This window comes from Cydia splendana, chromosome Z, assembly GCF_910591565.1.
Source record: "Cydia splendana chromosome Z, ilCydSple1.2, whole genome shotgun sequence".
NCBI classification, from domain to species: Eukaryota; Metazoa; Arthropoda; class Insecta; order Lepidoptera; family Tortricidae; genus Cydia; species Cydia splendana.
This window is the reverse complement of record NC_085987.1, coordinates 18873794-18898250: the sequence shown is the minus strand read 5'-3', so window position 1 is coordinate 18898250 and position 24457 is coordinate 18873794. Positions and strand designations below refer to the sequence as shown.

The window sequence follows — 24457 nt, the reverse complement described above, 5'->3', positions numbered from 1 at the left end:
TAGCTCCCGGGATTTCCAGACGCTCACAGTTCTAACCTAACCTAACCCACTTTTGTGGCAACAGTTCGTTTTTACAATGGTTGCAGTTCTAACGTAACCTAACCCACTTTTGTGGCAGCAGTTCGTTTTTGCGAGGGTCACAGTTCTAACCTAACCTAACCCACTTTTGTGGCAACAGATCGTTACCATTCATTATGAAAAGTAATTGTTATGATAATTGATCAATAGGAAAAGTAACTGTTATGACAATTGATCATTAGGGCAATAGCCATTAGGTCAAAACAGTTAGAACATGTTATTTTATGCCAAACATTGTTAGGGATTTCGAAGAATATGGTAAAAAACATTAGGGATCTTGATAGTTATGGTACAAATGCTTAGGACAAATGAGTCTTAGGCTAACCATTACATTATGTAAAATAATTGTTATGCCAATTGATCGTTAGGGCACGTGCCCATTAGGTCAAACCAGTTAGGGCAACTGACTTTAGGACAAGTTGTTAGGGATTCAGAAGGACACCCAACCTCAAATGGAAGAGCGGGGTTTTCTGACACAGATGTATGTAATTCATCTACTAGGAAATTCCAGCCATATTTTGTAATTGTAATTTGTTTGTTACCCAAATAAACATTTTCATTTCATTTCATTCCACGTAAATGTTTCTTTACGGGTCGTCGTGTCACTTCGGCCGGCCTCGGCAAACTTCGGCTTCGCCTTCCCGCGCCGCACGAGCGTGTCAGCCCTAAGCGACTTACTCACACTATGACGCGTGTACCGATGTGCCGTTCACACATAGATACGCAAACGATTTTTGATGTATGGCGTGTCCGGCCTGTGCCTGCATCATGTCCTTATACTTCATTATAAAAAAAAATCATTTTTGCTTCTTCTCCGATTTGGAAAAAGATCTATGCAATATGTCGCCCGCAGCTTTTAATATTAGCTCATTATATATTGGTCAAATAAAGTCTTGATTGGTTGAAATAAAATTATATTAGTATGTCATACTTTTTGCGGGGCATTACAAAAAATTACAATAAATATTTGGCTTCGAGCAACACCGGCTTCCGACACGTCGGAAGGGAGGGGCCCAAGCGATATCTTACCGTACAAATCTTTCTGCCATTTTTTGCGGGGGGAAAGGTGCACACAGTCGCACTTCTCATACACTTACATACAAAATCCAATCTGTAATGACGACACAAATACATAGAAAATGACACCCTACACAGACAAATCTTGGACACCTCGATCTGTTTTTTTGTACGGACGAGTCTTAATTGTCACAACACGCACACTAACACATTTTCGTCGAAGAATTTTATTGTTTTCTGAGAGATGAGAAAGTCGGATTTGTCGCTCGACCGATCCGCAATTTGTACTGGGCGAGCAAAATCGGTAAATCCAACAATTACATGAGACTAAAATATAATAATTGTGTTTAAATGTAATTAAATGTATGATATGTAAAAAAATATTAAGTACATGTGAAATGTAACACCTTTATGTAAATTTCATGTCCCCGACCTCTTTTTACAACAAAAAACCGAGCAATTAGGCATTTTTTCTGCTGCTGTGTTCACTCGCGCGACTGAACTGGGTCTAGTTTAAATAAAATCCGAGCGCAACTACTTTTGTTACCCGCGCTAGATCAGTTGATCTTGTACCTAGGCAGAGGGGAAATAGTGCGAATGCCGCCTCCCTTCCGTGTCGCTCGAAGATATTTGGCGTTATCAAAACTACACAACGGGACTTAATCGCGTATTTAAGTTTTAGGATTTACCTCCGACGTTTCGAGGACGGCGTTGTCCCCGTGGTCTCGGGGAAGACTGGCTCAAGTTGACATCAACATCTTCTAGCCGCGCGAGTTTTTCGAACTACCCGCACTTGGTCTTGTTTATCAGTTTGAACGTTTTGCGCACTAGGGATGTTACTCTGTCGACACACAACACTAACGATATTCGGTTTATCGACTGTCGATATTCGTTTCCGCTTACATTTACTAATGACTGGATTCCATGTGGATGAGATCTTAAAACCCTCGTCCCGATTAAACGCCGTCCTCGAAACGTCGGAGGTTAATCCTAAAACTTAAATACGCGATTAAGTCCCGTTGTGTAGTTTTGATAATGTTTATTAATCGTGAAAGTTTAAATCAGTGATATTTGGCGTTGTCAAACTGCGCGTTATATAGTTGAGTCGCTCGCGACAGGGGTTGGGGTCATTTTTGAGCTCAACCTGACGGGCTTCCGCTAACTTAACCATTCCTAATGAAAAATGTAAATAGCATATAGTCAATAAAATAAATCGAATTCTCAAGCAACCATATAAGTGATACAAACAAAACAATAAAGCAATTAACTCTTTCTAAGGAATATTTTTCCTTGTCGACCGCTTCACATTGTACGAAGCGGTTCAGTAGGAGCTTTTCGTTTGTACAGTTAAGGGCCACGGAAACACAGGCTGCCGCTCGCGTACAATAGTGTGCACGACAAGTTAAGCACGCTTCCTAGTTTACAAACTATGCCTACATTCATACCTACTTTATACTACCCAAATAAAAAATACTAGTCATTTTAGACAATATCAAAGATAATTTCTCAATTATTTCTTACAGTAACGAAGGGTTTTGGGGTTTCATAAATAGAGGCTGGTTTGATTGGTTAGTTCACGGTCATTAAAAATCGTGTCGTGCAATAACTGAAAAACCAATAAGTATATGCTCATACTAATGGAACTGATTTTCCCTATTCTAGAAAATAATTTTCCAGTTATTGCGTTGAGACCTTTTTATTTGAGATTTAAAATAAAAAATTTAGAACTTAATAATATCTAAATAAATTACTAGATCATGACAAACCATAATAATGTCACATATTAAATCGCATTTACAACCGGGTCTATCGCGAATTTATTTTATTCGACGTAGAGGAAACGTCGGTAAATAAAGGTATAAAATAAATTCACGTTTTTTTTTTAAATATGATTTTCACTTCTCATGCTCAAAAAGTGCACCTTTATGTCGTGCGTAGACGACATAAAATCGCATTTTATGCTAGAGCATAAAATGCGGAAAAGAAAATTTTACTTTTATGCTCTAGAGAGCATAAAAGTAAAATTTTCTTCTAAGACTAAGGTAATCGGTCTCAACAGCCAAACAGTTAAAACATATTGCACAATTTTACTGAGCAATAAAATTGTGTAGATGACAAAACTTGTTATATTATTTTATTTTTGCTACAATTTATTAGAAATCCGTATTTTCTGTCATTAAATTTAGTAAATCACCCACTCAACCGTCCGGCCCGCGAGACTGTTTTCCTGTCAACCGTCCGGGTTTTTTTAGCGACGCACGCCCCGCGCAGCGTATTCACAACTTTCTACAAAAATTATAACTACACTGCCATCTAAATTTTTTTAGAGCTAACTATTTTGTTAGGCTACATTGTCCCATCAAGAGAATTAGGAAATAATGCCGAAATATTCCGTTAGATGGCTCTGAAACCAATTCTTTCTTCCACCCCTTTGGATAGTAAGGTTCCCGCGGACGGTTAAGAGCATATTTTTTTCGGATACTATGCTATCGTCGGACGGTCAAGTGGATAAAATAGGAGTCGATTATCGTTCAAAAATGCTCCGAAATGTTTGACTTGGCAGAAAACCAAGCGTCTGAAACTCTGATCACATGTTGAAAATTAAAAAAAAATAATTAAAAAGTTAGTTGCCGGGAATTGGTTATGTATTATGTTCTTTCGCTTTACGATAATTTCGTGGTGTAAATTGCCGTGAAAATGTGTTTTATTTTCCTCAAAGTGAAAAGCAGAGTGTACAACAAGGGCATAAATGTCCATTTTTACCCTCGTCTACTATTTTGGTCTTCGCTTCGCTCAGACCAAAAAATTGCCTCGGGTAAAAACGGGTCACTTTATGCCCTTGTTGTACAATCTACTATTAATAAATTGTGTTCAAAACGCGACAATTTTAAATGATAATGATGCCATTGATAGGTGGACATATAGCAAATTTGCTGGTTTAGGCACACCTCGGACACTGGCGATCCAATGTACGAAACAAAGGCGTTCCTGGGCGTTTTCAGAAATAAATATTGAAAACCTGATTCTTTCACATCTGGACGTTCTTGGGCTCATTTTACTCAGAATCGACAGCATTCTCTATCCCACCATTAAAAAAAGATGTCCCAAAATGTCCATTCCATTACGTCACGTTTTAGTATGAAAAAATTTTTCACTTGTATGTGCGTGACGTAGTGGAATGTACAATTTTCATACAAATTTTTGGGGCATTTTATTTTATCATCAGAATTGAATATGCTAGTGATTCTGAGTTGAAAGAACCCAAAAACACCGGGATCTGTGAGAATCGGGTTTTCGATATTTATTTCTGAAAACGCCCTCCTACGCACACAGTCTAAGCTCGTGTAGGTGAACGAGTACCATGCTTGTGTGAGTAAGATAAAACGTGCTAGGGTTCCCGCCATTTTGTTGTCAAGTTCAATGACCTCAATGACTCAAAACTCATTGCGCGTATTAGGAAGAAAAAAGAATCGTATTATGCTGTAAGGTGGGTATCTAAGCTCGGTGTATACAATAGTTTCCTATTTTGAATCAGTATAAACGAAGTAACAAAATTTTTGTAAGGAAATTCAGGCCACCAAAATATTACGTAAGTTGAAAACATGATATTTTGTTCATATAGATCTTGTGTTGTTTTCAGTGTGATCTGATAGGTTTTGTTTAATATTTGAATATTTTACGTGACCTCCGCTCTGCGCACCGCGTCGTCGCGTCCTTGCCAGCCGGTAACTGTGAGGTAACCGAGAGCGGGTGGGCGGCACTTTCAACGGGAGGCAGGGAGTGTCCATACTGTACGTTAGTACTCTTTATTACACTATGGTTTAGGTAATAGGTATTATGCCTTTTTGAGCATTTAATTTTTCATTATTATAATAAACTTACTTCCATACTACCGAGTTGTTATTTTCAACTCTAGGGTAAGTAACTATACTAGCGGAGTTCAATAGAAATGGCAAATGATTCATAATGTAAACAACATTTCTTAGTAATCTCGCACTTTTGTGGTGATAATGGCACTAAATCTTTTATTTATATCAATTACTACTTAAACGAAACGTAACGTATGTTAATTATTATTTTTTCAATGAAAACAATCGTAAAACATATCTTAGTTTAAACTTCAGATGCTTACAAAATCTGTCATATTTGTTTACATCATTTACCATTTCTATTGAACTCCACTTTAATGATGTTTACTCTAGGGACAGGTCACATAGATATTGGCTAGGAAGGTTCCTTATGCTGTGACAGTGGCTTTCAACGACTTTGGAACTTCAATCACAATGTATTGTGTATTTCACTACAGGGTAAGTAAGAACAGATTCAAATAATTAATTATGTTACAATTCAAAGGAACCTAATGACGTCGTCTATCTTACAGTCTTTGCCATTCGCGACGAGGTAATTAACTTCTTTCGACGAAAGTCAAGCGGAGCATTTTAAATGAAGTTTGTAATTGTTCCTTCCGTACATTGATTTTTGTCATTGTTTATTTAGGAATATCGAGCTCTGGATTAGGCCAACCCTTTGCAAAGAACCTGGCGATGTTTATTTTGATGATACCAAGGTAAAAATTATACGTATATATATGCATATTTAACGGTTGCTGTTCAGTTCTACATTATACAGTACGGCTACCATCAGTTTAACACTGACGCTAGCGTGTGCGTAACTAATTTTCTATGCATCTCACTATAAGTACTCGTGGATGTATAGGAAGGAAGTTACGAAGACGTTAGCGAATAGGTCAGTTTGACACTGCTAAGGCAGTCGTGATGAGGCTGCAGGGCTTCCGAGCTCTGACCGGTATTGAAATACCTGTTAATTTCCAGAACCGTTATATTATTTCGTTCGTTAAAAACTGCCTAATTGACGCGAACTAAAAAAAAACCATTTTGTCCCCTTACCGGTAAGAAGGTGGGAACGAATTGTTATGGTTCGCGGGTAACGATTTTATACGTACGGGTTACTCTCGGCTCTTGGACACTCTCGGTTAACCCTTTACCAGGCTAAGGGATATATATTACCCTCATACGGCACTTCAAACATGTGTTCTATTTTCGATCAGTAAGACTGACATTCGATTGTCATTTTTGAACTGTCAGCCTGGTAAAGGGTTAAATTCGTTTTTATACTTGATTCGACACAAACGTTCCACAAAAACGAAATACGATACGAACAAATTTGGCACAATAAACTGGTAAATATACCAAGCTGCCAATCGTTTGTGCCGTAGCGAACGAAACGGTAAACTCTCTCTATCACTCATCCATATTAGTGGGACAGAGACATAGCGTCGCTACGGAGCGATATATATAGCGAGCGATATATATCCGATCCCCCAACCTCTCAACGAACGAAATTCCATTACTATTAAATCGCGATAATTATTGCTCGCAAAATACTGACGTGGTCATAGGCACACCGACACTCGTCGCTGTATTGGTTCAATTATTCACACGACATGGCGCTCGCAGCCGCATCATCCGCTTGCTGCCAAATTAAAAGTAAATAACGAAATGAAAACAAGCGCCCTCGTGCCGCGAGGGACTTGCAAACCTTTTACCGCTGTCGAGTAAACAACTATAGCTAACACTATCATTTTAACGGAAATCAATTTAAGTCATTGCCACATTACAGACACCGTGCCAGAAAGAAAGTAGACAAGGTAAAAGTGATACTGTCAAATGGGGTGAATAGGGACGATTTTGAATTTTAAGAGAAATTTTAAAGGATATTTGAGACAAATCGCTGACTCAATATTACAGGGTTCTATGTTTCACTTTTATCGAACTGTTATTTGAACATTGTCATAGTGACATTAAGTCGAATTTCAACTCTCTTGAAAATGTAACATAGAACCCTGTAATATTGGGCCAGCGAAATGTTAACGATTATAAAGTTTTGTCTTACGTTTGAGAATCGATTTATAATAAAATATTTAGGTATCGCTAATTTCGTTTTAATGTCCTTTTTTGTAAAAACAACAGGCCACTTTGATTCAATCTGGATCCGGGGTGAATATGGACGTCAGGTACGGATAGGGACAAGTGATCAGGGTTGTCAAAAATATAATAAGTTCACAGGTAAGCACCAATCTAGATAGTTAATTGTGCTTTAAAATTATTAGGTAAATAATTATTAAAAGTTAAAACACAAGTAAAACTATGATTATAAAATAAAATGTTAAGTATTTGTTGTAGACCAGGTAATTATAAAAATATACATAAAAAATACCGGTGTACTTCCGTTTGGGCCAAATAACTTTCGCCAAATCTCACTTCCCAACAAACATATTAATTTAATAGGATAACGAGATTAGAGACTAAATGACTTGTATGATGTAAAAGAACCTCCCTTTGATATTATAAAACTTCCAATAAAATATCGATGATTGGACCGAAGAAGAGACGGACAGACGGACAGCGGAGTCTTAGTAATCAGGTCCCGTTTTTACCCTTTATGTACGGCACCCTAAAAAATAATTAAAAGTACTACCATAAATGGCCTAATAAAGGGAGATCCCTTCTCTTGGATGCCCTGAGATTGGTTGTGTCAACCAATCAATGAACGGTCCGTAAACGTGTAGAATAATTTTTAAACACGGTTTAAGGGCACGGGTTAATGTGTAATTATCATGTTACAATGTGCAATTTATTGATTTTGACATCCTGGAATGAATTAATGTTCTTAAACAAGTAAAATTCAATGTATATCACAAATACAACAACGCGTAAAACTACACTGTCTGTTTTTTTCACGTCATTATCAGAGTACGTACAGTGTTCCACAACACGAAAACGTAGCATCATTAGCAGCTCCGACCGTCAGCAGACATGTAGTGTAGTGTCACATTAAGACAGGTGACATAGTAACGAGCGCCCGTGGAACCGCGTCATCGTCTTAACAAGTAGCCTCTCGTAGCAAACTTGTCACCACAGAGGACTATTTTACGCGTAGTAACAATCTTTTCATCACACTTGCTCGGTAAGCGTGCTATTTCACGCATGTGCAGCGAGAGGTATAGTCCAGTTTACTCCCACGGGGAATATAGCTTATTTTTCACAATCTATAACATCGCGGGAACAATATAGGCCTTTTCCCTTCAGTACACCTGCATGAAATAAGATCTTTTTCGAGCAAGTGTGATGAAAAAATATTTAATTTGATTAATGTAATAGCCGTTTAAATTATAATATCTGGGAGACCGAGGTTTGCTCGGAAAATATATAAAAACTCAAAAATGCAAAACTGTCCCAATAGTAGCAACTTAGTAGAATGTGGAGATGTTGATGTCGATCAAGGGGAGGGGCACATGATTAATACATAAAGTACTCCTTAAAATTTTCTACAAATCGGCCTAACATATGATGTACTTGGCATGCACGGTTATTTTGTAATTTAGAATCGTAAAGTAGAAAAAAACACATTTTTGTTTTTTCCAATATTTTTATTTCCTCAGTCCTATAGAAACTCCAAATAGGGAATCATCCATAATTAAGAAATTCTGCCTCTATAAAATCATCATGAAATTGTTTTAATGGGTCATATTTTTGAAGTTACTTTTTGACTTGTTCTGTGCAAAAGTGTACCATTTTATACAGCCATCGAAAGTGTCTGTTAGTTCAATGTTAAAGACGTCTGTTACTCTGCCATAACTGACTTCTTTGTAATTTAATTGATTTTGGTTTGACGTAAATAAATGTGTTTTCTTTCTTCTTTCAACTACAAAACTATGTTCATGATTCAAACATTTGATACCTCATTAATGTAACAGAAAATTATACTTTTTTGAACTTATATTATACTTTTCTTATTTTTCTGGTTAATTATTTTTTTAACATTATATAGAGGATATTCACAGTCACTTAGTATGTATTTTGGACTAATTCATTCAGCCATTTTCAATTTAGAGCACTTGAAAGTCAACAGTGGATTGTGAAATTTTTGGACGTTTTCTAATAAATTGTTAGACCAAGTATGGAAAATGTTACAGCATGTTATATATTTGTGATCTACTCACAAAGCCCTTTCATTGGGTACCCCACACATGGTATGTTTAAAAGACAATAAAATAAAAGTTAGTAGTGCCGACTTTATGACGTCACAGCAACTGCTCCCACCGTCGCACTTGTCATCCTCATATATTTGTGTTCAGGGCATTACACTGAATGCATCGATACCATATTCACCCACTTCACTGAATGCATCGAGACAACATGAACGAAAACTAACCTAAAGCCTGTGCGACCGGCCTCCTAATAATATTATGTTAGGCCGATTTGTAGGAAATTTAAAGGAGTACTGTTATGTATTAATCATGTTCCCCTCCCCTTGATCGACATCAACTTCTCCACATTCTACTAAGATGCTACTATTGGGTCAGTTTTGCACCTAAATGTATATTGAGGAATGATCCATTTAACTAATTTTTATCAAGGAGATAACGTCTGCGAACGATATGACAAATTTTTGTTAGAATAAATTTAATGGAAAAAAATCACCGATTCCGTACGACTTTCGAAAGGTCGCAAGTTCCGAGTCTTGTCGGAAGCGGTAATTTTTTTAATTTTTCTTTTATAAATATTTGGATGTTGCATTAATAATAAATAGTACTTGTAAGTTAGTGCCGACCACTGTCAGCGAGCTCGCTTTGAATACTGGTACTTACTAAATCTATCTAATACCTTTAATTGAGAAATTCTTGTTTATTTATTTCGGGGATCTCGGAAACGGCTCTAACCATTTCGATGAAATTTGCTATATGGGGGTTTTCGGGGGGCGATAAATCGATCTAGCTAGGTCTTATCTCTAGGAAAACGCGCATTTTCGAGTTTTTATGTTTTCCGGTCTCCCAGATATTACATGTCTCTGTTATTGGATGCGTACAACATCTTATAAAAACGTATGATAACAAGCCAGCATGGTTGGGAGTTGTTAATGCTTGCATATTTGGAGCTAGAGCGCTATAGTTAAATTGGAAAGTAATGAATGTAGTCGGAAGTAATGGTTCTAAACAGCAAACAGTACTGTATGGGTTGAACGCCCGCGTGGGCATCGAAGCGTACCTCTCACGGCTTTGCACTTTTAACTGCTTTACCAATTACTTTAACAATATACTTGTTTAACAATAAACTTCTCAGAGACAGAAAACGATGGAGGGGGGCTTCATTCACCTAGCAGTAATACATATAAAGGTGACAATAACGCCCAGCTGTGGATTCGTGAAGAGTTCTGTGGCATTTGCATTGAAATATAGAATTTGTGAGTACACAAAGTAAAAAAAGTTAATTGTATGTAATCCTGTAAGTGTAATATGTACAATAGGTATGTCTAAACCAAGTCACATAGTGGCAGCGACGCAGCCGAAAGCCGTTTTCCACGGAGTTATTAGTTTTTATCGATTTCAGAACACTTTGTATGACAATAAATACGGTCAAGAATACACCTTTAAAATCATATTCATAATCTGTCAGGTTATTCGAGCCCACGGTGTATAAATATGCAAATATGACACTGCAGCAAGAAGAGAGTGAAGATTGTCATAAAACGCTGTTCATAAAAATATAGGTACGGTGGAATATAAAAGTCACAGATAAACCAAAATTTTACTGCGTTATTATTGTGTAGTTCCCACAAATTATTTAAAAAAGTGCTGCCTGAGTATGACCATTCAATGAATGAAGCCTAGTACCGTACGACGGCTTATTCTTTGCATTTCAATTTTAATCTCTTTATAATTATTTTACTGATCATCAGAAGCATGCCATTCCACAGCGATGTTAAAAGTTAATATCGTAGTTGTAAAATACTGAATAAGTTGCTTATCAGCAGATCCTGACATCCCTTATGAATTTCATACTCTGCGGAGGAAAATGAGCCAAGTGCGTAGGGTGATGATCCTATCCTAATGAATTTTTTACACGACACCAGGCAATAGAAAAAAGAGCATTAAAATAAAGAGCGGCGGCCTAATTACTACTGCTTTCTCCATTCTAAAGAAAATTCCACAAAAAGGTCTACTTTGTCGGGGACGTAACGCATATGGCAGTTCAGTTACCCAATAAGTTCAATACCCTGCAGAAGTCTGTATTATATACAAGTTATCAAACGTTATCATGCCAAATATCGGCTTCTTAGCTTTATCAGAAGTGTTAAAAAAGTTGCGTCACGTAGGTACCTATATGATTTTTTCTGGGATGCCCCTAAAAACTTTCAGTTTACCCCTCGTAATATAAACGTAACCTTACCAGCAAGTTTAAGCGTCTGCGACGTCCGTGGTTAATAATTCTTTAAGTTTAGGTTCTAAGTCAAGTTTAGTATCATTTTCAACTAAATCAAAGATGTAGACATAAGATTTCATCCAAATCGGTTCAGCCTTTATTGATTCCCATACAATCCTACACCTTACCTTTCATTTTTAAGGGATTTTTTTGGAATAAAAACTATCAAAAATCTCGGTGGCTCCACTTCTTAAATCCATCCTTGGGTCCTAATGACCAATCCTGCCAAAGGAAATCTCTTGTTCATGCAACGCCGTGGTTTAGGGCTTCCACCATCGACTATTAAGTTCCATGCTTAAATAAAATCTTAATCACAAGAAGAATACCCCGTGTCATTCAGGTCTGCCCGCGGCGTGGAGTGCATGACACTGGCGGCGTTACCCCTGTCCCCTTTGCACTGCTACGACGATACGTTGAGATAGGTAAGCGCCAGCCCTACCGTCCCCTGTGGTGACGACCAGCCGCACCAACAATGCGCACATAAATGTCTTCATTACGGCTGACCGCGACCAGGGGAACCCAGTCAACTGCGAGCGCCCCAAACTCATAGTCATAAACTAAGGCCAAGAATTTGCGGAGAACTTGATAATCTGGGCCTGGTCACCAAATCAGTCATATCGTCTGGTGACAACCAAAACTCACTAATTAGTTAATTACCACCACAAGTTCATAGTGAACCATATTAGTACTAAAATAGGAACAAACACCTGGACAATAAACTAAACAAAGCAACAGTAGCCTTTTGGCAATGCCGGAGGATGGTGGGCAAGAGATGGGTACTTGGCCCTCACATTATACTGTGGTTGTACAGAATGGTAATAATGCCAATGATCAGCTACGGCGCGGTTGTATGGTGGTTCCGCACCCAGCTAACAACGGGAATAGACAAACTAAATAAAACACAAAGACTAGCATGTGTGGCTGCGACGGGATGTATGAGAACTACTCAGACGGCGGCTCTAGAAATAATGCTAGGACTCCTGCCACTACACATATACAACATACAGAAAGAAGCGACTGCCACGGCTCTTCGGTTAAAAAATCTAAACCTATGGACATCTTTCAGCTCATCGCACAAGAAGATCTATGAAAATATGATCTCAAAACAGGCCATGCTGGAAGCGCCTATCGACAAAGCACCAAAATCTGGAAAGATTACGCCATATCGTTAACAGAAGAACCGGAAGAAGGACTTAACCAAACAAACCTAAGAATAATTACAGATGGCTCAAAAACAAACTAAGGAATAGGATGTGGTCTACAGTCTTCTCGGAGGACCTGAACATACGCATCCCAAAACCCCTGGGTGAATACAACACGGTATTCCAAGCTGAATGTGTAGACGACAGCTGAAACTCGAAAGCATACTAATAGTTACTGTCAAACAGTAAGTCAGTACTACAAGCGCTATTCAGCGATGAACTTACTTCAGAGCTTATACTCGAATGTCATCGGTGCCTCACTGGAGTGAGCAAAGAAGGCAACAAAGTAACACTACAATGGATAAAGGGGCATAGTGGATCAAGAGGAAACGATGCAGCGGATGAACTGGCCAGGAAAGGTTCAGAAACACCGGCATATGAACCCGAGCCAATAATACCCCTACCCGTATCTTACATACACAACGAGCTTGAACAACATCACAGACAAATGCACAAAAAGTACTGGAATGACATGAAAACATGTAGGCAAACCAAAAATATTCTACCGGAACTAAACCACAAACTCACCAAAATACTACTGAAAACACCGAGAAGCCAACTACGTAAAATAGTAGTATTTATAACAGGACATAACACACTAAACTGACTAAACAAACACCTACATAATATGGGTAAAACTAACAGCCCTATGTGCAGAGCGTGCATGGAAGAAGAGGAAAAAACAAAACATATTCTTTTAGACTGTAAACAGGTAGAAGTATACAGGAGCAAATACCTCGGGAATCCGTGCACACGGAACGGAAGGAGGCAGTTAGCAACCTGAAGACCTTGCTAGGTTTCGTGGAGGAGCTGGGGTTAGAGTAGGGCTAACTCGTTTCACGCAAAATATTAGGCACAATGGATGTCGATTTGCGGAAAGTGTCCAGCAAAACTAACTAGTACTAAACTAAGGTTGATTTTTGTTTAATATTTTTTTAGTGACTAATAGTACGAAACGTACGGTCAACGAGTGTATATACTTGGGCCAGTTAGTCTCTTTCAGCGACAGACAAGACAAGGAAATGGAGCGCCGTGTTTCTAAATGCCTGAAAGAGCTACTGGTCCATGAAGGAGCTAATGAAAGGCGACCTTCCAATGTCACTAAAGCGTAAACTCGTTGACATGTGTATTCTGCCTGTCCTAACCTACGGTGCCCAAACATGGTCGCTCACCGAGAGTCCAAATTCAAGGTTTGCCAGCGAGCAATGGAGCGCAGCATTCTAGGTGTCGCAAAGCCGGATCGCATCCGAAATACTGTGACGGAGATGGCGGGACGACTTAGACAAATCATCTGTAACTGGCCGGAAAAAGCACAACAACGGGAGTTGTGAAGATCAAGAGGAGAGGCCTTTGCCCAGCAATGGGACACTATAACAGGATATTTAATTTTTTTTTATTAGTGAGTTTTGGTTGTGTCTGACGGTATTTCCGTGGTGGTGGCTTCGTGCACAACGCCACGACGAGTCGGCTTCTCCACACTTGATATCCTTATGCTACTTAGGTCCCGAACAGACTCGACTTAATTATTAACTGCTAATAAGACTCGGAAGTTTATAAAATGTTGCTTAACTTCTTATTGCTATTTTACAGTAACTAACTAACAATACCTTCGTTAAAGATGGTCAAGCTTCGCCAGCCAGTTATAATCTTACCTGAAAAAAAAAATGTTGTTAGTTCCTGCGTGTGGTGGTGTGATCTTGCCGAGAGGTTAGTTTGGAAGGTAGCTTTTAGTTCTTATTATTGTGACTAATAGCATTGACAGATTGCATGCATTAAGAAATAACAACGATATTATTTTACCAAAATCAAATAATTATATACATTTTAAAAGAAGTATTGAGTACAATGGAATCAAAATTTTTAATTTTTTAAGTAATGACATAAAACAGTGCAATAATTTAAATGAATTCACAAAAAGGTTATTTACTAAACAGACCTTATTACTCCTTGCATGAATATTTCGAGAAATTGTATGTCTAATAATAATATTTTATTTAAATTTGTATAATAATAATTTTCTTAGCTTCCGAATTATCGAATTATTAGTTATATAAATTTAATGTTATCGTAAACTTAGGCTGTAAGTTTTGCATGCCAAGTGTGGTAGAACATGCATTCATGTAACCCATCTACTGACATGACAAATTGTACCATCTGTGTTATGTTCTAGCAAAATAAATGATTTTGATTCGATTCTGATTAGCCGGGTTCAAAATTCCATTGTTTGTCAAATTGGGTTGTATTTTTTAAAGTTTGTTACCTCAGAACTCCGTCATTACCTCATTACTCAACCGAATGGGAAAATTATTAATTAGTTTGTAAGTTATAACTTAAGTACGGTCACTTTAAGAGATTGTTGAGCCGCTAGCCTTTGTTCGTAACATAGCCGTGTAATGCAAATCAAGCGTGACACAACATCGGGAGACATCGGTTATGCCTTACACGTCTACATAAATTACGAACATTAGCAAAGTGGCTCAACATTCAGGTAGTGTAAAATCTAGTTTCAGCATACAAATTGAAGTGTTCTCAACGTTAGAACGTATCTTTTTACTCAGAACATTTGTAATAACAGTATGTTCACTGAAGAGCCCATTTTCATTCATTAATATTATATAAAATACTTTGTACTTATAGGTTTTTGTAAAAGTAGACTTAAAAAATCATTAATATTAACGTCAACTACTCGAGAGTAGGCCAAAGGTATGGTGCAATATTTTCGAGCGATGGCGCCATAACATTTGGCCTACAGTCGAGTAGGTGGCGTTATAACACCGCCGTTATAATTTCAATATTTAACAAATTAACACATATCAGTGAAAGAATAAGAATCATCAAAGTCAAATGGCGTTGTAACAGTTTTAATCTTCTGTCGAAAGATGGTAGTAAATTTACAGTGGCTACATAATTTACTTTGACAATCCGCCTCTATACACTCTATTCTCTTTGATAATACTACATGTGTTTTTTGGGGATTAAAACTGACCATTTTTCGAAATTCTCGATTTTCACAACTACTTTTCTAATTCAAGATATTATTCTACGAATCTACGATGAAGAAATTGGGTGTAAAAATATGGATGCACTCATCAAATTCAAAAATATGTCCCATATCTCTTATGTCACCGAATTAAGAACTATCATATGGAACATATTTTTGAGTAAGTTGTATACACCCATATTTTTACACTTGACTGTATCTATTTTCGTTATCAAATCGTCGTTTGATTCTCATTAAAATAATGGATATTCAACAATAGACTCAATCAAGTTTACATTTTTCTATTTCTAATAACACTTACTGACAGTTATGTCCATTTGTTTAAGTTCTTGTAGTATTGATTCGTCCCAATGGTGAGACTAACCGGATGAATTATAGTTAGCTATGGTGGATATGGTACTACTTACATGAAGTACTACTTGCATAACATTCAAAGAGGAGGATTTACGAAAAATAGGTATGTAACATATATTTTGTATGAAACACCTAAATTGATTATTTGTGAAAGTATACTTCTGAGAGATTTGTGCCCTTATAAATAAATAATCACGAGACTTAAATGTACATCATACTTACTCAAATTTCGTAAGATTTGACTGAAACCACTTTTCCATATGTTTGCTGCGGGGTCTTTTATTGATAAATGTTTTGTAAAAACCCGCTAACATTCCACAATGTAAACCGGGTTTGACGATGTCCGCTATTGAGCTATTTATTAGAAATTGTGCTATTTCTTATAATAAAGGTAAAATGAAAATATAACACGCTCTCAACATTTCTAAATTTTAGGTAAGTATTCAACGTGGTAATGCAATAATGCGAGTGATAGTACATATTGGTTATTTATAAATAATTCGTAAATATATTATCAGTAGCAAGATCAATTTACAAAAAGTTTTTGGCAAAAATTTAATTTTAGGTACAAGTTTTTATCGCTGACTATTTTTCTTTCCATAGGGAACTAGCATATATAGGCATAGTACTAGCATAAAGCTTGTAAAATGAGCAGCAAAATATCATTGATAACCCGCATAATACCAGGCTAATGAATTCTTGTAACAAACAAAGAAGACAGAGGATTATAACGGCTTTGACGAAGAGCAGCTTTACAGACTTATGTGACAAAGCATTTTATACACAACAAAACCGCCGATTCAAAACAACAATTATGCGAGTCAAAGCAGGTATCTTAGAAAAGGCGCTACGAAATATAACAAATCGCTGCCGCAACAAAAGAGGCTTTCTCGCGGCCATTACAGTGCGATGCACGGAGAAAGACGTAACGGGCGAGCAGCGGACGGCGCGAGCGACACGAAAAACGAGGGGCGGACAAACATTTGCGATTAACGTATGTAGCGCGGAAGAAACGGTACTGGAGGCAGCGGCGGAGCTGGCGTCACACCCGAGGGACGAGCCCAATTTACGATTGGCGCAAAGTGTATCTTCGACGAGGCATTTTTGCGAGTCACTCGTGGCAGAACAAACCAGTTGATTGCCGAATACATGCTAATCCTTACTAGAATCAGTAGGTCGGTTAGAGTTGAAGGCGAAAATAAATGGAATATATATTTCTTATCGCCCATAGAATCCAAATTGTCAGGGATAGGTCGGTGAGGGATACGTAATAAGGACTACCATAAAATGTTACATTAGGTAATAGCGGCTTCTGGGGCGGCTATAAATATCTCCGTTCGAAAGTACGGATGTTGTCCCGCGGGAGGACGGCACGTCGCCGTGTTGGGCGGTTGCGGACGTGTCGCGCGAATAAAAACATCTCTCTTACAATTTTTACGGTACTTCAGACTCGCACACGTGCTTCTTTATCAATATTACTTAGCAACATGGAATACTTTGGTGATAGTGTTTGATGACTGTTTTAAAATGTCAAAAATTAACAAAATACTAGCAAAAAGCAGAGCTTTGTAAGGGCTCGCGGAGGTTTTCTACCTTAACGTACCGAACCGGTTGCTGTCCGGTACGCCTGTCTGTTACAGCTTTTACTTTGTCCTTTAAAAACGTGTCCAGACGACAAAATCAAATTGCCAATATCATCCACACGTAATATACAATTTCATAAGCAGCATGCAGCAGACCATGCGTTGTGCTGGTTCGGCAGCGGAGACTGCTGCCAAGCAAAAGCACGTTAAATACTCCGCACTGGCATCTGCTTACGATTTTGTGCCGGTAGCACTAGAGACAGCGGGGCCGTGGGGAGTGGAAGCTCGCCGACTTTTTGGGGATATAGGCCGGCGTTTGCGGGAGAGAGGTGGGGATCCTCGCTCTGGGTCGTACTTGGTTCAACAGGTCTCCATAGCAGTTCAGCGGGGGAATGCTGCAGGCATTATGGGGACCTTTGAGCCAGGTACGATGCAGGGTGGGTTATTTTAAGCTTAGTGTAGGTTAAGTTTTATTTTAATTATTTTTAGGGTTTTTTTATTTTTATGTATAATTTAAACATTTTAATTGTAATGTTTATTAGGTAAATAAAAATAAATATTGATTTCATAAGTGCTTATTACATCCTACACGGCCGCCCAGTACTTTTTGTAAGGAACCCAACTGGCTTTCCTACATAATGTTGAGTCAGCGAGCCAATGTTCTTGAATTTATTTTTGCGTCCACTCTACACAATTGATCGAAAAACTATCCCGTCTGGACACCTACTGGCGGTAATCACGCTGCTCCACACATAAACTAACACACACAGTTCCACTAGGTACAGCCAGGGTCCAGCATCAGCTCTATCTTGGGTACTGCTCTTCCAAGTTCTCATTAAGACGTGTCAGATGACCAAAACAGCGTGTGCCTATGTTGCACCAAACCTGAGTTCCACTAGGTACAGCCAGGGTTTAGCATCAGCTCTATCTTGGGTACTAATCTCCTAAGTGCTCATCAAGACGAGTCGGATGGCCAAAACAGCGTGTGCCTATGTTGCAACAAACCTGAGTTCCACTAGGTACTGCCAGGGTTCAGCATGAGTTCTATCTTGGGTACTGTTTTCCCAAGTGCTCATCATGACGAGTCGGATGTCCAAAATAGCGTGTGTCTATGTTGCATCAAACCTGATCGAGTTCCACTAGGTACTTTCCTAAGTTCTCATCAAGACGAGTTGCATGACCAAAACAGCGTGTGCCTATGTTGTATAAAACCCGAGCTCCATTAGGCACTGTCAGGGTTCAGCATCAGCTATCTTGGGTACTGAAAGTACTGATCTACCCAGTGATCATCATGACGAGTCGGATATCCAAAACAGCGTGTGTCTATGTATGTTGCATCAAACCCGAGCTCCACTAGGTACTGCCAGGGTTCGGCATCGGCTCTATCTTGGGTACTACTCTCCTAAGTGCTCATCAAGATGAGTCGGATGACCAAACCATAATGTGCCTTTGTTACACCAAACCTGAGTTCCACTAGGTACTGCCAGGGTACTGGGTCATTTTGCTGAACTGCACGCCGACGTTTCGATTGGCGTGCAGTTCCCATACAAGTTTCAGTCGGGTTGTAGTCCGTCTGTATCGGCCCTAAGTTACTGAAGTTTGTATTAATTATGCTTATCTTTATTTATAATTTTAGCAGTTCCAAGCAATAGTAACACTAAAGGCGCCATTCATTAATTACGTAAGACAATTTTTGCCAGCTTTTGACCCCCTCCCTCCCCTATGTAAGAAATAATAAGAATAGGCTGACCCCGTCCCCCTCCCACCAATAGAATTTATTTTTATGAATGTTTGTTTGTACCTGTACAAAGGTACTTGAGCTCGTTTAAGCAAACTCTGCACCGGGTTTGATAGCATAGAGTGTGGAAGTATTATTTTAAAGTAAAATTTCATAGAAATTAAAAAAAATATCGCATCTTTGTGATCTTACTTAAGAACTATGAAAACCCCCTCCCACCCCCTTGTAAGAAAAAATAATATATGTTCGACCCCCCTCCACCCCAAAGTCGTCTTACGTAATAAATTAATGGCGCCAAAACTGTATCTCGAACTGAAAATACCCGATTTAAGTTTGCTAACACAACATGACTGATCATCACATCGTCAGCGTCACAAAACATACGAGTAAATTGACCTCCGCAGTAAATATACAGCAAGATTGATTGTTCTAGTAGGTATTCACAAAAACTGAATTGCTAAAATGGGAATCAAACCAAGTGAAGCGAGGTGGGTTGAATCCAAAATTGTACCCACTTTGGTATTCATCGTTGTTAATGGCGTAAGCGCCATCGACATTATTGAACTTGAAAACACCACATAGGTATCGTATTGTCTGAATACCCACAACACAAGCCTTCTTAAGTAGTCAATTTGTATAAGAATGTCCAATATTTATTTATTTATTTATTACTAACGCCATCTGTTATAGAAAGAAATAATCAACATTAGCACGAATGTTAATTCATCATTTTGCCAACAGATGGCGCTAGTAGTAATACAAAGTGTTATTACTTTATTTTATTTTTTTAGGTTTATAAAATGATATTTTTATGTTTGATAACACATCTAGACATGAATTTAAATTACTATGTTAAATTTCAAACCTAACAGTGCAGTAGTTTTTCCGTAAAGTGTACCACAAGAATGCATAGTTCGTCGATTAGTGATAGGGCTCGCTTCGCTCGCCCTAATAAAACTTTAAATGTTTTATTGTTGTTGTTTTGTTATTGTGAAATTTGCGGGAAGTTTATTAGGTTTCAAACATTTTCCTAGAGGAAAACATTGTGATTTTCCTAACTTTCTCGTGAGAAGCCAAACATCACAGTACGGCTGATAAGTGATTTTTTTGATGATACAATATATACGAGGGGGAATCAAAAAGAAATTAGAAACGCTATGATATCATGGAATTACAGGTATCCTGTTATTTTTTACGTTTAGGCAACCTCTTTATTAGTTTATCTGCATATTCAGTATTAAAAAATCTGGCATCTTCCTCCATAAAAAAAAAGAATCACAATTTTAGGTACTAATTTTCCTTTTTTTTTAGTTTATCGCTAGTACAGAGATTTTTAAGAATCAAAGAATGTGAAGTAATTGCAAAAGACATACTCTTGATTACGCAATACGCAACTCTTTAATTCAAGCACAAGATTCTGCGCAGCATTCTTGGGAAACTGCATGGTCTGAGGCCCAAAATCATCTTAAAATTAGGTATTTTATTTAATTGCGTTTTTCTTAAAAAGATTCTTCAGATTTTTATTGAACAATGTTTGATAGGCCTTATTTTGTATTTTCATATTTCTTTTTGTGGTATGTTTCCATTATTTTTTCTGAATTGAACAAATAAATGTGTGAAGACCTAAAATTAACATTGAAAGGACATCCTAGCCTGAAAATTAAAATTTACAAGCATATTATTAAATACTAATTCATTCTTAAAAACCCAAGTTTTAATTTAAGTACCAATTTTTATGACTTCTTCACCAAAAATTTTGAGAAAATCGTTCCTGAATGATCACAAAAACTTGCCTGAATTTACTGATATTAAGACATCACCTACCCTACTGTCATTGTTTATCGATAACATAAAAAGTAATTAATTTATTTATGTTACCAATAATCAAAACGTATCATTATGTGTCTAGCTGATATCAATTCTAAAGACTTTTTGATGTACCCTCGTATATGCACGACTGTAGTACTCATTAGTGTCAGCAACTTCACTACACCTTATAAAACAAAGTCCCTCGCCGCGTCTGTCTGTTTGTGTGTTTGTTTGTATGTTCGCAATAAACTCAAAAACGACTGAACGGATTATCATGAGGTTTTCACCTACCAATAAAGTGATTCTAGAGGTAGGTTTAGTGTATAATTTATTAACCCGCGCGAAATTGGGGCGGCTCGCTAGTTTGTACAGTACCTTGAAATAGGTAGCAAAAAACAGGTATTTCGTGCCAGGAAACCAGGATTATATTTTTTGTGATTTCAGAGTTGATCTGAAGCTGAATATAATCTCGTTCGGTATCTTACATATCACCCAGTATATGATAAAAAAATGTTATAAGCCAAACCTGGTTTACGTCTTTGAAGATTAAATATACTGAGGAACAGGAGACGAAGCCCTCAAGACAATGCAGCAGTTTAATGAACCGCCAGTCTTTAGTGTTTCATAATTTTTTTGGCGATTAACAAGATACTACTAAGAATTCTTTCAATTATTTTAGGTTTAAATTTCTTTATCGGTTTAAAATAGTTAAGAGCGCTCTTACAAGAAAAGTCGAAATAATGCAAAATTGATGATACTAGTCGACGAAATTCAGGACTTTGCGCTCATTATTAGAAACAATGAGTGCTTGTTCCAGTAAAAGCGTCTTCTTATCTTTATAAATATCGTTGTAAATATTAGAAAAAGGACTTATTAAATTAGTAATGATTTTTTTTCTGATGGTCGTTTCCGAAAAACCCCGTGAAGCACTGAATGGCGAGCTCTTATTTGGAAATGTTGAGAATTTTACTCTGCTAAACCTGGCTATTTTGTATTACTAATACCCTGTACTTTAGGCATATCAAACTATATTTTTCCTACATACCTTTGACAAAGAGAAAATCAAAGTAAAACGAACTCGATTTTCTCTCCGAAACAAGTGTCAATTCCTACGAAAATCTACTTAATATCGAAGTCATTTTCATACTCAAGCAATCTGCAACGTTTGCTTATACTGTTGGTATACATTAGTGTTTATGAAATTCTACTATAATTTTTTGGCAATTTTTTGAAAACTACTCTATATTACCGATGACGCGCGCTGCGCCAGCTCAGTGCCGCGGCAGAGCTTGTAGAGGCAGGACGTGTGTCGGTCGGCTCCGCACATTTTCAACGGCGACGACGAGGTTTTTTATCATTGTGTGCGGCGGGCGCCGTGTAAAACGCTATACTGTGTGCGTGTAAACCGCAACGAGAGACTTTGATCCTAGCACTGTTTTTATAGTATTATAATTTATAATGGTACAGTTTAATAAACTACCGGACAGGATTAAAAATATTTGAAACGACCTGACATTCTATATGTATTTATTTGACTCAAGATAGTACTCAGGGTCTCATGATGGATCCGGAAGATGGTCACCGGTACCAATCAACCATGCAACTAAACCACTTCGTGTTTAGGCTCGTTTTATTCATCTCAACAAGATCTTTGACACAAGATAGTACTCAGGGTCTGATGATGGAGCCGGAAGGTGGTCACCGGTACCAATCAACCATGCAACTAAACCACTTCGTGTTTGGGCTCGTTTGATTCGGCTCAACAAGATCTTTGACTTAAGATAGTACTCAGGGTCTGATGATGGAGCCGGAAGGTGGTCACCAGTACCAATCAACAATGCAACTAAACCACTTCGTGTTTAGGCTCGTTTTATTCGTCTCAACAAGATCTTTGACTTAAGATAGTACTCAGGGTCTGATGATGGAGCCGGAAGGTGGTCACCGGTACCAATCAACCATGCAACTAAACCACTTCGTGTTTGGGCTCGTTTGATTCGTCTCAACAAGATCTTTGGCACAAGATAATACTCAGGGTCTGATGATGGAGCCGGAAGGTGGTCACCGGTACCAATCAACCATGCAACTAAACCACTTCGTGTTTAGGCTCGTTTGATTCATCTCAACAAGATCTTTGACACAAGATAGTACTCAGGGTCTGATGATGGAGCCGGAAGGTGGTCACCGGTACCAATCAACCATGCAACTAAACCACTTCGTGTTTGGGCTCGTTTGATTCGGCTCAACAAGATCTTTGACTTAAGATAGTACTCAGGGTCTGATGATGGAGCCGGAAGGTGGTCACCAGTACCAATCAACAATGCAACTAAACCACTTCGTGTTTAGGCTCGTTTTATTCGTCTCAACAAGATCTTTGACTTAAGATAGTACTCAGGGTCTGATGATGGAGCCGGAAGGTGGTCACCGGTACCAATCAACCATGCAACTAAACCACTTCGTGTTTGGGCTCGTTTGATTCGTCTCAACAAGATCTTTGGCACAAGATAGTACTCAGGGTCTGATGATGGAGCCGGCAGGTGGTCACCGGTACCAATCAACCATGCCACTAAACCACTTCGTGTTTAGGCTCGTTTTATTCGTTTCTATGAGATCTTTGACACAAGATAGTACTCAGGGTCTGATGCTGGAGCCGGAAGGTGGTCACCGGTACCAATCAACCATGCAACCAAACCACTTCGTGTTTAGGCTCGTTTGATTCGTCTCAACAAGACCTTGGACACAAGATAGTACTCAGGATCTGAAGATGGAGCTGGAAGGTGGCCACGGGTACCAGTCTACCATGTAACTGAACCTCTTCGTGTTTGGGCTCGTTTGATTTGTCGCAACAAGATCTTTGACACAAGGTAGTACTGAGGGTCTGATGATGGATCCGGAAGGTGGTGACCGGTACCAATCAACCATGCAACTAAACCACTTCGTGTTTGGCTTCGTTCGATTCGTCGCAACAAGATCTTTGACACAAGTTAGTACTCAGGGTCTGATGATGGAGCTGGACTGTGGCCACGGGTACCAGTCTACCATGTAACTGAACCACTTCGTGTTTGGGCTCGTTTGATTCGTCTCAACAAGATCTTTGACACAAGATAGTACTCAGGGTCTGATGATGGAGCCGGCAGGTGGTCACCGGTACCAATCAACCATGCCACTAAACCACTTCGTGTTTAGGCTCGTTTTATTCGTTTCTATAAGATCTTTGACACAAGATAGTACTCAGGGTCTGATGTTGGAGCCGGAAGGTGGTCACCGGTACCAATCAACCATGCAACTAAACCACTTCGTGTTTAGGCTCGTTTGATTCGTCTCAACAAGACCTTGGACACAAGATAGTACTCAGGATCTGATGATGGAGCTGGAAGGTGGCCACGGGTACCAGT

The 24457-nt window shown here is 38.4% G+C and overlaps 1 protein-coding gene and 2 long non-coding RNA genes across 6 annotated transcripts in view; all 3 read right to left on the bottom strand.

Annotated features, from left to right (window-relative positions):
* The window catches only part of LOC134804720 (maternal protein pumilio), a 362073-nt gene that overhangs the window by 104935 nt on the left and 232681 nt on the right, over window positions 1-24457 (bottom strand). The gene's annotated exons all lie outside the window — the stretch shown is intronic.
* LOC134804950 (uncharacterized) overlaps window positions 1-24457 on the bottom strand; it is a 152155-nt gene that overhangs the window by 62577 nt on the left and 65121 nt on the right. The window lies entirely within an intron of this gene.
* On the bottom strand, window positions 8324-8755 carry LOC134804405 (uncharacterized). Its single transcript, XR_010146122.1, has 2 exons — window positions 8688-8755; window positions 8324-8657 (listed from the first exon to the last, which is right to left on the bottom strand). It is a non-coding gene; the product is annotated as an uncharacterized LOC134804405 (long non-coding RNA).